The following is a 12221-nucleotide window of genomic DNA, read 5'->3' as shown; positions in this document are numbered from 1 at the left end:
CAGCCTCGCAGGTTCTGACCTGGACCGATTCGACTGAATTTGGGCATAACAGCTCAGACGGTAAGCAAAGTTTTTGAAGTCACATTTTATAACTAGAAAATTCCTAAATAAATGTTGAGTGTGCCTGACTCTGGTCCATATACGTATTGTGTTAATTAATAATGTGTTTATATGGGCAGACTAACGTAGTTTAACCACGAACCGGAGTTAGTGCTAGCTAACCGTCAAACGCCGTTCTTATCTGTGTGTGTGTAGACGTATGGGCAGACTAGTTTAACCGCGAACTGCCGTTAGTCCGTCGTTCCACCGGCGTGTATGTGTGTACGCTCCATGAAGCTAACGTTATACATATTAGATCAGTTTGAATGTTTTTGTCTTGTACTACCGTTACCCAATCAGGGAGAGGCATAAGAATATCTATACATCTTTAGCACGTCACATTCTTCTTTCTTCTTTTTTCCAGAGATTTGGAAAAACGACCTGAAAGTCTCCTTTAACGTTAAGTTGTCCCCATACCTAACCCAACCATCTATTTGAATCTGAAAGTAACTAACCCTTAACTTATTTTTTTGTTACATTTTTGTAAAATTTAAATACAGGATTATGTGGAAGACTTTTTATATATAAAATGTATATAATAATTTCTGATCAAATCATTGCATTTATGTTTAAATTATTCGTTTTTGACTTGAAACAGTTGCATATTAAACTTAAATTTAGCTTATCCTTCCTATTTTGTTGGTTTTGGGGGGCGTGTTAGAGTGGGATTTTGTAGGTGGTCCTCAGAAAAAAATTGGAAGATAAAGTGGTCCTTTGGCTGAAAAAGTTTGAGAAACACTGTGTTAAATTGATAGTAAAGGAGATTTATATTATTTGAAAATGTTTTTATTTTGAATAAATGCAGTTCTTTTAAACCTTTTATTCATCAAATATATTAAGCAGCATAACTGTTTCCAACACTCATAATAAATCAGAATATTAGAATGATTGCTGAAGGATCATGTGACGGTGAAGGAATGATACTGAAAATTCAGCTTTTCACAGAAATAAATTGTAATTTAACATATAATAAATTGAAAACCAAATATTTAAATTGTAATAAGATCACAATATTACTTTTTTTTTTTTTTACTGTATTTTTGATCAAATAAATGCAGGCTTGATGAGCAGAAGAAACTTCTTTCAAAAACATTACACATAGTAATGTGTCCAAACTTTTATATATATATATATATATATATATATATATATATATATATATATATATATATATATATATATATATAAAATACTCCATTCTGGGCTCTAGACTAACTTCTCTACCTGCAGCAAGGGTTACTACCAACTGCCTTTTGTTGCTCGCTCAAGCACATGATTATCAATGACCTTGCATGTTGATCAATACTAATTGATATACTTTGATCATTGGCAATGCCACAAAAGTTGATATTTGCTAAATATTTTAATTTGAGAGAGTAGTGTTTGCTAATACTGATCTGTTTTTTTTTGTTTTTCTCATCAGATGTGGTCTTGAGCTTAAAGCCAATGAAAGTAGACGAATACATGGCCAAAGACTTGAAATATGCACCTGAGAGGACTGGTGGCGGTAGCAGAAAGAAGTAACAAGAAAGGAAGACTTAACCAGCTGTGTTTAATGTTGCCCAATGTTTGGGCCGTTTTTTTTAAGGTTAAAAAAAGCTAGTTCACCCAAAAATGAAAATTCTGTCATTTACTCCTCACCCTAATGTTGTTCCAGACCCGTAAGACCTCTATTCATCTTCAGAACACAGTTTAAGATATTTTATATTTACTCCGAACTTTCTGTCCCTCCATTGAAAATGTATGTACGGTATACTGTCCATGTCCAGAAGGACCAGAAAGATAATAACATCATCAAAGTAGTCCATATGTGACATCAGTGGGTTGGATAGAATTTTTGCAATGAAAGCAATGAAAATACATTTTGGTCCAAAAAAAACAACAACATAAAAAGTGACAGTATACCGTACATACATTTTCAATGAAGGGACAGAAAGCTCTTGGACTAAATATAAAATACCTTAAACTGTGTTCCGAAGATGAACGAAGGTCTTACGGGTGTGGAGCGACAAGGCGAGTCATTTAAAGGGTTAGTTCACCCAAAAATGAAATTGATGTCATTAACTCCTCCCCCTAATGTTGTTCCACAACTGTAAGACCTCCGTTCATCTTCACACACAGTTTAAGATATTTTATATTTTAGTCCCAGAGCATAATGCAGTATGCACACTTTACTGTCCATGTCTAGAAAGGGAATAAAAACATCATCAAAGTAGTCCATATGTGACATCAGTTGGTTAATTAGAATCTCTTGAAGAGTCGAAAATACATTTTGGTCCAAAAATAAAAAAAAGTACGATTTTATTCAGCATTGTTTTCTCTTCTGCGTTTGTTTTCAAACCTCAAATAAAGATTCAAACAGCCATGAATCAATGATTCGGATCGCCACAATGCTCTGGGACTAAAATATAAAATATCTTAAACTGTGTTCTGAAGAGGAATGGAGGTCTTACGGGTCTGGAATGACATTGGGGTGAGTCATTAATGACCTCAATTTCACTTTTGGGTGAACTAACCCTTTAATGACAGAATTTTTGGGTAAAGTAAAAGTTTGACATGTGTACAATTGGTGTTAAAGGTTGGCACAATTGCAGCTATGTAATAAAGCATGTTTCCTACGTCAGTGAAATGTCTTTATTAATCTTCTTCCTGGTCTTCCTTTGACCAATTGGCTTCTTCCAAGCTGACTGTGCGTGTTTGCAAACTTAGTGTTTATGTATCCATTTCAAGGTGTTTGGTGTTGCTGTTGAACACATCAATACTTCAGTGAAAACAGTTTAACAAAAACTATGTTGAAAAGCAGGACTTTATAGTGACGTTGAAATTTCAACGTTGATTGGATTTGCAAAATCTAAACTTAAATCAATGTTGGCAAATTCACCTATGTTGAGAAACATGACGTCGGAATGACGTTGCCATTTCAACGTTGATTAGATTTGCAAAATCTAAACTAAAATCAATATTGTTTCAATGTTGGCAAATTCACCTATGTTGAGAAACATGACGTCGGAATGACGTTGCCATTTCAACGTTGATTAGATTTGCAAAATCTAAACTAAAATCAATATTGTTTCAATGTTGGCAAATTCACCTATGTTGAGAAACATGACGTCGGAATGACGTTGCCATTTCAACGTTGATTAGATTTGCAAAATCTAAACTAAAATCAATATTGTTTCAATGTTGGCAAATTCACCTATGTTGAGAAACATGACGTCGGAATGACGTTGCCATTTCAACGTTGATTAGATTTGCAAAATCTAAACTAAAATCAATATTGTTTCAATGTTGGCAAATTCACCTATGTTGAGAAACATGACATTGGAAAGACGTTGCCATTTCAACGTTGATTAGATTTGCAAAATCTAAACTAAAATCAATATTGTTTCAATGTTGGCAAATTCACCTATGTTGAGAAACATGACGTCGGAATGACGTTGCCATTTCAACGTTGATTAGATTTGCAAAATCTAAACTAAAATCAATATTGTTTCAATGTTGGCAAATTCACCTATGTTGAGAAACATGACATTGGAAAGACGTTGCCATTTCAACGTTGATTAGATTTGCAAAATCTAAACAAAATTCAACGGTTATCCAACACTGGCACCTGACGTTGATTCAACAGTGGCTCAATGTTAAAATGCCAGCTGGGGAGGGACATACCCATAAATTCAAGCTTCGCCTTTCGCGTTTTAACACTCGATGGCACCGTGTCGAATGTGAAGAGGGGGATGGCCATGTTAATCTTGGACTAAATCGGCCGCCGTAGAAGTTCAAACGAAATCAGAATTGAGAGGAACAGAAACTATTATTCACTGGATGGTCATATACCTTTACACCGCTAGATGGGGGAAAATATCACACAGTGTAGCTTTAAGTTCCCAAATTAATCATTGTCTTGAACGAATCAGTTAAGTGAATTATTCAATGACTCACCTACACAGACACTTGTTTCATTCGTGAATGAATCATTGGCTCAGTCCGAAATCACATACTTCTCTACTATAGGCGAAAAATGATGTGACAGAAGAACTATGTCCGAATTCACAGTACTCATAAAAGAGTATAGGCAAAAAATACTCAGATGACCTTCTACTTCCGGAAAGATTCTGAAGTGTGCACATGATGGACACTTTACTATCCCATAAGGCCACAGGAGAGGATTTGTGAATAGCAGAGACGTAACTGATACTGGCCACATGATAATGACAATATGGCAAATGTAGTACTATTTAGCAATCGCAAAGTACTTCCTCAAAAGAAGTACATACTTAAGAGAATATGCCATTTCAGACGCAGTCATTGTTATGAACGGATTGTTTGAATTAGTTAATTAATTAATGACAGTCACTTGGTGCCACATGCTGGCATAATGATGTAATAATAATTGTTGCTGCATCCCAATTCACCTACTTATACTACGTCCTAAAAGTATATACACTTTTTGTGAAGAAAAAGTACAAACTTTTGAGTGTGTAGCAGAAAAGTATGCAAGCAAATTTGTGTGTCCAGCCAATCCATATATTTTGTGAAATGATGATGTCATCACCCCAAGTCTTGACACTACGCTACGTTCCAGTGCTGTGTTCCACTCCACTTTTAGACATGCACTTGTTAACTTCCCTAAGCACTTCCCTTCGGGGGAATCCCTGCCGCCATTTTGAAGAGCGCACTTCGCGAAGTGGACAAGTGAAGTTGATATGGACAGACCCTTGCTGCCTCGATTTTGACAGAGGGAGCGAGTCTACGTCATATGTACACTTCAAGGAGCTTCACACTGTATACCACAATGCAACGCGATTGTGACGTCACCGCATATCACGTTTAATTTACCCCACCACAAAAAACTCTAGGATATTTTAATTATTTTAAAAAATAATTTAAAACAACCCAAACACACCCACTGGACATATAGAATTCTGCATTAAACAATTTCATAAAGGAAAAAATAAAAATAATAAATTAACTCAATAATGGATTCCAAGTGATCATAGGCTTAGAACGTTCCAGTTCAGTCCATTGCAAATAAACGTAATGTCCATATAAACTTCCCTCGTCCACTTTGAAACTTCACTTCAAAATATCGACGGGTACTACATCGTTTTGAGTTGGTTTCAGTGGTTTCGTGTGTTTGCAGATCTTTCTTGAGACGAAGGGGGAAAAAGATTCGATAGGGAAAGCTCTGGCTTTGTGTGGATGTGGCCTTAACATGCAAACACAAACAAGCGGAGAGATAGGAACAGAGGTGCTGGAATGCATATTAGCGGTTATCAAAATCTCAATTCTGGTTATCAAAATCTCTTGGAGATTTTGATAACCAGAATTGTTGTAGAATGAGGAACAGAGTCTATAGATTGTTCGTTATTGCTTGAGGCAAAACTCCATGCCCGCAATGGTTCCAACTTCTTATTTTGCAGCGGGAACGCAAATGCACCCTTTCCTTTGTTTCATTCCATTGGAATTCATGAGGCCACTTTGAGCGACGGAGGCCGAGGAGGATTGCCATAAAATCTGTCCTGTTATCGTTGTTTTTATGACACAGGAAGAGAGTTTGTCACTGATGCGAAATTGAATACCATAATTCCTCAAACAAAGCTCCTGTCTGTGCTGTCAGCGAGTCACGACAAGGAAGTTCATTCTCTGCTTCGCCAACGTGAGCACATAATAACCCGACAGTTGTCAGCGGCGGCCGGAAATTTATGACACAAAAAGATGCATATCATTGCAGTAATCTCTGCTGCTTTGCTAGCTCCCCACTTGAAGCGCATATTAGAAATGAGGCATTAAAATTCATGAAGGTTCTCTGTGGTCCTAAACCCATGCGATCTGGAGGTAGGCTACGTGTGACATGGATGTGATAACTGAATTCTATTAATACTATCAGTCTATTTCATTTGAACAAGTAGTAAGTACGTCTGTCCTTTGTGGAAGACTGCAAGAATTGTAACCTTTGATAAACCTGCTTTGGCAACATCAGTGATTGACGACAGAAGAATTAATTGAATCAGAGATTGAGAGAGACAGAGGTCCTGAGATGACAGTAAGGGGGGGAACAAGGTTGAGGTCTAAATAAGCTCTTTACCGAGACACATGCCATACCCTCTTTCCGTAGCCCATGGAAGCAAGTCAGTGTATCACAGCGTTAAGGACAAGGTGATAGCAAGGCCAGAGAGACACAAATCAATACTTCATTTGCTGGGCAAGATTTACTTGCCGTCGCCATATAAAACCATCAGTTGTTGTGAAAAAAGGTGAAAATCTCAATTTGTGAAAAACTCCTTTTAAGACCTTTAATTTTCCCAAGACCTGATTAATCTCAGAGAGGGCACAGGCCCATTAAAAGTCAAGGCACATTTGTGAGGTCAGGCCCTGTATAAGTGTAAACTCCAATTTTACATCTCTGTGAACACTGTCTTTTTGAGGAAAAAAAAAAAAAAACGTTTAATGCAATTCATATGAAAGTTGTTTTGCTAATTGCTTGATTTAATTGAGAAAGGGGGGAAGAGCAAAAACTCTGATTTGTATTCTGAGTATCCTACTTAATGTAACCCACCAGTTTCATATTCAGGAGACGATTCTTCTGAACTGTAACTGTTTAACACAGTTTATACACCGTTTAAAGCTGATGTGTTCATGAAAATTACTTTTTTACATTTTGTAAAGAAAATGTGAGTGGTGATTTTCAGATTGTTGCAAGGACGTAATGGTTGCCAGAGTGTTGCTTTACACCTTCTTCAGTGCAAAGCCAGCACTATGCTAGGGTGTTGTAAAGGTTGCTAGGGTGTTGTTATGCAGTTGCTAAGGTGTTCTAGCTGGTTGCTAGGGTGTTGCTTAATGGATGCTGAGCAGTTCTATAGAGAGTTTCTATGCTAGGATATCACTTAGTTTCTTTATACTTTTAAAAGAAATGGTGAGTGGTGATTATCCGTGCAAAAGCCAACACTATTCTAGGTTTTTGTGAGTGGCTGCTAAGATTTTTGGGGTGTGTTTTTCTAGGTGGTTGCTACACTTTCTGAAGAAATGGTGAGTGGTGATTGAAAGTGCGAAAAGCTGACACTATACTAGGTTGTTGTGAGTGGTTGCTAAGGTGTTGCTGTGCAAAAGCTAGGGTGTTCTGTAGTTGTTAAGATGTGTCTAGGAGGTTGTTTGAATGTTCTGGGTTGTTGCCAGGGTATTGGTTGCTGTACACTTTCTGAAGAAACAGTAAGTGGTGTTTGTCAGTGCAAAAGCTGACACTAGGTTGTTGTGAGTAGTTGCTAGGGTGTTGCTAAGTGGTTGCTTTACGTTTTCTGAAGAAATTGTGAGTGGTGCTTGAAAGTGCAAAAGCGCACACTCTGCTAGGTTGTTGTAAGTGGTTGCTAAGGTGTTGCTATGCAGATGCTAGTGTGCTCTGGTAGTTGTTATGGTGTTGATAGGTGGATGCTTGGATGTTCTGGGTTGTTGCTAGGGCATTGATATGTGGTTGCTGTACACCTTCTTAAGAAATTGTGATTGAATCATGTCAAGCAAAAGCCAGCACTATGCTAGGCTGTTGTGAGTGATTGCAAAGTTGTTGCTAAGCAGATGCTAGGGTATTCTGGGTAGTTGTTAGGGTGTTGCTAGATGATTGCAGTACTCCTTTTAAAGATATTGTGAGTGAATCAAAAGCCGGCATGCTAGGTGTTGTGAGTGGTTTCTAGAATGTTTTAATGCCGTTTCAAAGGTTTTATACTCTGGTATCATTCAGATTAAGTAGTAAAGGACTCCTAATCCTAGGTATGAACAATAATAGTCTTTGAAATAGTTAACATTTTGCAAGTGGCACAAAGGAAGTGTTTGGTATCTGAAAGCAGCATCAATACATGTATGTTAGAAAAGCTTGAGGGAATCTCTTCTAATGATTAGTTAACTTCAAAATCAATTTGTAATTCTACTTTGTTACACAGCCAAGGTAACCAGCACCCACTGTACATGCCAGTTTGATCAGTGATGGGTGTATGTCCTTGATCAATAACTGTACATCTCAGTTTGACCATTATAGTTCTTATAACCCCTTGATAATACAGTAAACATCCTGTTGTTTTGACATATGGTGAAAATGCACATTTACTATTGACTACATGTCTTTTGTAAAGACTGACAGCGGCACTGGAGAAAAGCCCTCTCTTTTCTTTATGCATTAGAATAGCCGACTGCCCCATTATTATACTCCTCAGTCCTCCTGTAATTATTGAAAAGGTCAAAGGGCACCAGGCCTTCCTCCTCCTAGAGGGTAACACTGTGTTCCGGAGTTCCAAAGGTCCAGGAAGTTCACCTTTGACATATTGACAAATATTTTTCTTGTTCATGAAAGACGCATAAACTGGGTTAGCTGGGTTGTCCAATCAATATCAAACTCTACATCAGTCAATGACATAGCCTACATTCCCATTTCATATTTAGCATTAGTATGAGTCAAATAAACCAGGCATGCGATTTACCCATAAATGTATCACTCTCACATATTACACCATCTATATTTTTATTACAATTTTTGTCATTTTAACCCCAAATATTCCAAATATTCCCAATGAATGGTTTGAATCAGCTGTCTTCTAATTGAAATAAATGTGTCACTGTCAGAGAAGACGATCCAAAGAAGTGCGGACCTGCACCCCCTTCACTAATTACCCCAGCCTCCCAGAGTCAATTCATTTCATAATGATTCCTGGCAAGCTGCTGCAATTGTGAGAACTCTGCAGGGGACAGCAAATGCCCAGTGACCACTGCCGAGGCCCCAAACCCCACTGCATTATGTGGAATTAGTGTGTATTGATTCATCCGTTCTAGATTATGGATTTGTTCCCTCATTCATTACTTTGGAGGTCAGCTAACGGTCATCTTTTTAAAAAGGGATTCGTTTTACTGTACTTTACTTTGTGTGGTTTTTAATGCTAAAAATATCTATATTTTAATTAATTTATTTTTTCACTTTGACCTGACCACTTGATTGTATCATTACATACCTTTCTATCAAAGTTATGGCATTATCAAGATTAATTTGTTCTGACACATAACTTTTCTTTCCATATTTTATTACCATTTTCTAAACTAAACAGAATAAACTAAGGCCTCTGAATACATTTTGGATTGAGTGTACATTATATTATTTATTAAATAACAATAAATGAATAATAATCATCAAGGCCAATTGAAATATTGCTGTTTATTTTGTTTTTAAATAATAATAATTATTGTTTTACTTTAATCTTTAAAGCTCTTTTAAACATGAGAAACCAAGCAGCACAAAAATCACTAACACTATATGCTCTATATGGTACATTGCCTGAGGGAGAATCATCCCGACATGAGAGGATTGGATCTTGATCCGTCCTTTGAGAACATTTATCATATTTTATCACCTTAAAAAGCTTAGCGATGAATATGCACAACAAAGGCACCTTATATTGCAATAGAACCAACCAAAACACCCACCCACCCCACAATCCCACATACACCAATACAACTCTGCTCTGAATGGAAAACAGCAGTAATGATCTGACGCTTGCTCTCCTGCGCTGAACAGACAAGAGAGCGGTGCTGGTGATGCCAGGCTCTGTCAGTATAGAGCCGTATGACAGAAGGCACGGAAGCCTGAACAGCCTGGTTGCCATGGAAGTGAAATTCTCTTTCAGCTTGCTTTCCCTGCCTCCCTCACCCACTGTTCTTCAAAGAATGTCTCTTCTCTCACACACATGCATACACAGTAATGACAACCATGCCCATGCAAGAACAAAATTAGGGTTTCAGGATGTGCATGCAAGAATTAATCTCTTTTACTCAGCAGTGTCACTACATTCATTAAACTATTCAATAAATATACAGTATTCAATTTGTCTTGTTATTCCTAGTATAGTATTTTAAAGTGCATCTCATCTGTATCATCATAATGAGAGCATATCAAAGTGTAATTAAAATTAATATAAATGGACAAAGTGGTAACATGTTTATTTTCATAACTGCAATGATTTATAAATAAGCAAACTTCCAAATCTGTTTGATATGTGACTGGATGCCCGAGGCTGATGTGATATGCTCAGGTTTATATGGTTCTGTATGCAGCATTCTATGAGCTTGCAGCTCTCTATTGTTTTGTTTTGTTTTTTTTAACCGGTAAGGAGTCTGTTGCAGTATCCCTGCTGGTAATGAAAAATGAGTTGCCTAAAGCTTTGTAATGTTGACACAGCCGCTGCCCTTATCAACCAGATGTCAGCCCTGTTTTATGAACTCTGTAAACTGATGCAGATTTATTAGTGATAACAATTAATTTAGTGAAAATTGGAAGGTAACTGTGCTAGACCGTTCTAGGTGTTTTCAGGATGCCCAGCAAGCTGCAAATATTTTTTATTTAAAGTCGGCATGAAACAGAAGTCTCGATAGTCTTTTCTTTCCTATTGCGACATATATCAGAGTTAAAAGGCTTCTCGAACAAGAAAAAATGTAGGGAGGGACTTGGTTTTGTCCGTCAGGAATTGGTTGGAAGGTTGTGGTTTGCTACTGCTGTGATATCATGTGAGTGACAGGTTTCTCCGCCCTCATGCCAGTAAACGCATGATTAGAAAACAGATGTTGTTGCAAGAGGGAGGGCAAGTTATTCTGATCAAGAAATGCTGCGGCACAGGAATTAAAAATATAATAATGATGTGCATTGATAAATCATTTATAACAAAACTATGGAGCTAGAAATATGACAAAATGATCTAAATTTGAATTGTATAAATCTGAATTATTGACAAGTGTAATCTAACACAATTGAATATTATGTTGCATTTTACATAGTTCTGATTTTTTATTTTTAAATGTTGAATATAGAACATTTAAAATTGAACACATCTGAAATGTTTTTATGTCAAAATTGTATAGACATGTATTTTCAAACAGCATATATTTTGTTCTGAATTGGAAATATTTCATTTTCAAGTCAAGATTTCAGATAAAGACTAAATTTAGACCATCAAATTAAATATTCTAAAATTCAAACCGCAGAAATTAAAGAAAGTAGGCCAGAGGTCATCATCAGGGAAGACTAAAGGATGTCAGAAAAGTCGAACGGACGGAGCACCATCTGATCATTTCATTTCCTGTTTGTAATGGAATAAAGAGAAGATCAAACGGCCCTTTTATACTTTTTTGTTTAGTTTAGATTAACGCACGGACAATGAGATCCTTTTTCATGCGTGGTTTACAAAGCGCTAATTAGTGAAGAAAATCTCCTCATTTGACGTCATCTGTTGTTCTCCAGGGCTGACTCCAAAATTGCCCCCTAAACCCTCATTCACTATTCCTTACTTTAGTCCACTAACACAGTTCATTTGAACGCGTGAATGAAAACAAGTGTGTGAAGTCGGACAGCCGTTGAGTGTACACCGGCTGTATAGCTATTGCGGTGAGTGGTTGAATCGTACATGTCCATGGTTTCGGACAATGGTTGACCTATTTGAGGGTATAGGGGGCGATCTCGGATTCAGCCCATGTCTGTTCAACAAAATAATAGTCTTATTGCAGTAGTAGGATAACGCTTCTTAAACTGTACAGGGCAGGCCCTTGATCAGGCAATTTTTCTGTGCAACTTAACGCGTTTTACAGAAAAAAATGTGTATCCGATATATGAAATATTAATCAGCACCTGGCCTGTTTTATTTAATTGTGCGGTAAACCACACGAAAAAATTAGAAATCTATAGCCGAAATCAAATTTTCTGTGCATTAATCTAAACAAAAAAGTATAAAAGGGCCTTTTCTCTTTATTCCATTACAAATAGGAAATGAGATGATCAGATGGTGCTCCGTCCGTTCGACTTTTCTGACATCCTTTACTCTTCCCTGATGATGACCTCTGGCCTACTTTCTGTAAGATCTGAATTTCTGTGGTTTGAATTTTAGAATAGTGAATTTGATGATCTGAATTTCTTCTTCATCTGAAATCTTGACTCTGTATTTTCAAAAACTGAATATTTCCAGTCTATTCATTCAGAAAAAAATATCTGCTGTTTGAAAATACATGTCTATTTCGACATAATTTTTTTTCCAGATGTGTTCAATTTCAAATGTTCTATATTCAACATTTAAAAATTTAAATTCAGAACTATGTAATATGCAACA

The 12221-nt window shown here is 36.8% G+C and overlaps 1 long non-coding RNA gene across 1 annotated transcript; it reads left to right on the top strand.

Moving 5' to 3' along the window:
• Window positions 1-6: 6 nt before the first annotated feature.
• LOC137065086 (uncharacterized) lies at window positions 7-2161 on the top strand. Its single transcript, XR_010901588.1, has 3 exons — window positions 7-60; window positions 464-545; window positions 1523-2161. It is a non-coding gene; the product is annotated as an uncharacterized lncRNA (long non-coding RNA).
• Window positions 2162-12221: the final 10060 nt, after the last annotated feature.

Source organism: Pseudorasbora parva, chromosome 25 (assembly GCF_024679245.1).
Source record: "Pseudorasbora parva isolate DD20220531a chromosome 25, ASM2467924v1, whole genome shotgun sequence".
In the NCBI taxonomy this organism is placed as follows: domain Eukaryota; kingdom Metazoa; phylum Chordata; class Actinopteri; order Cypriniformes; family Gobionidae; genus Pseudorasbora; species Pseudorasbora parva.
Note: the sequence above shows the minus strand (reverse complement) of the source record. Positions and strands in the feature narration are given on the sequence as shown.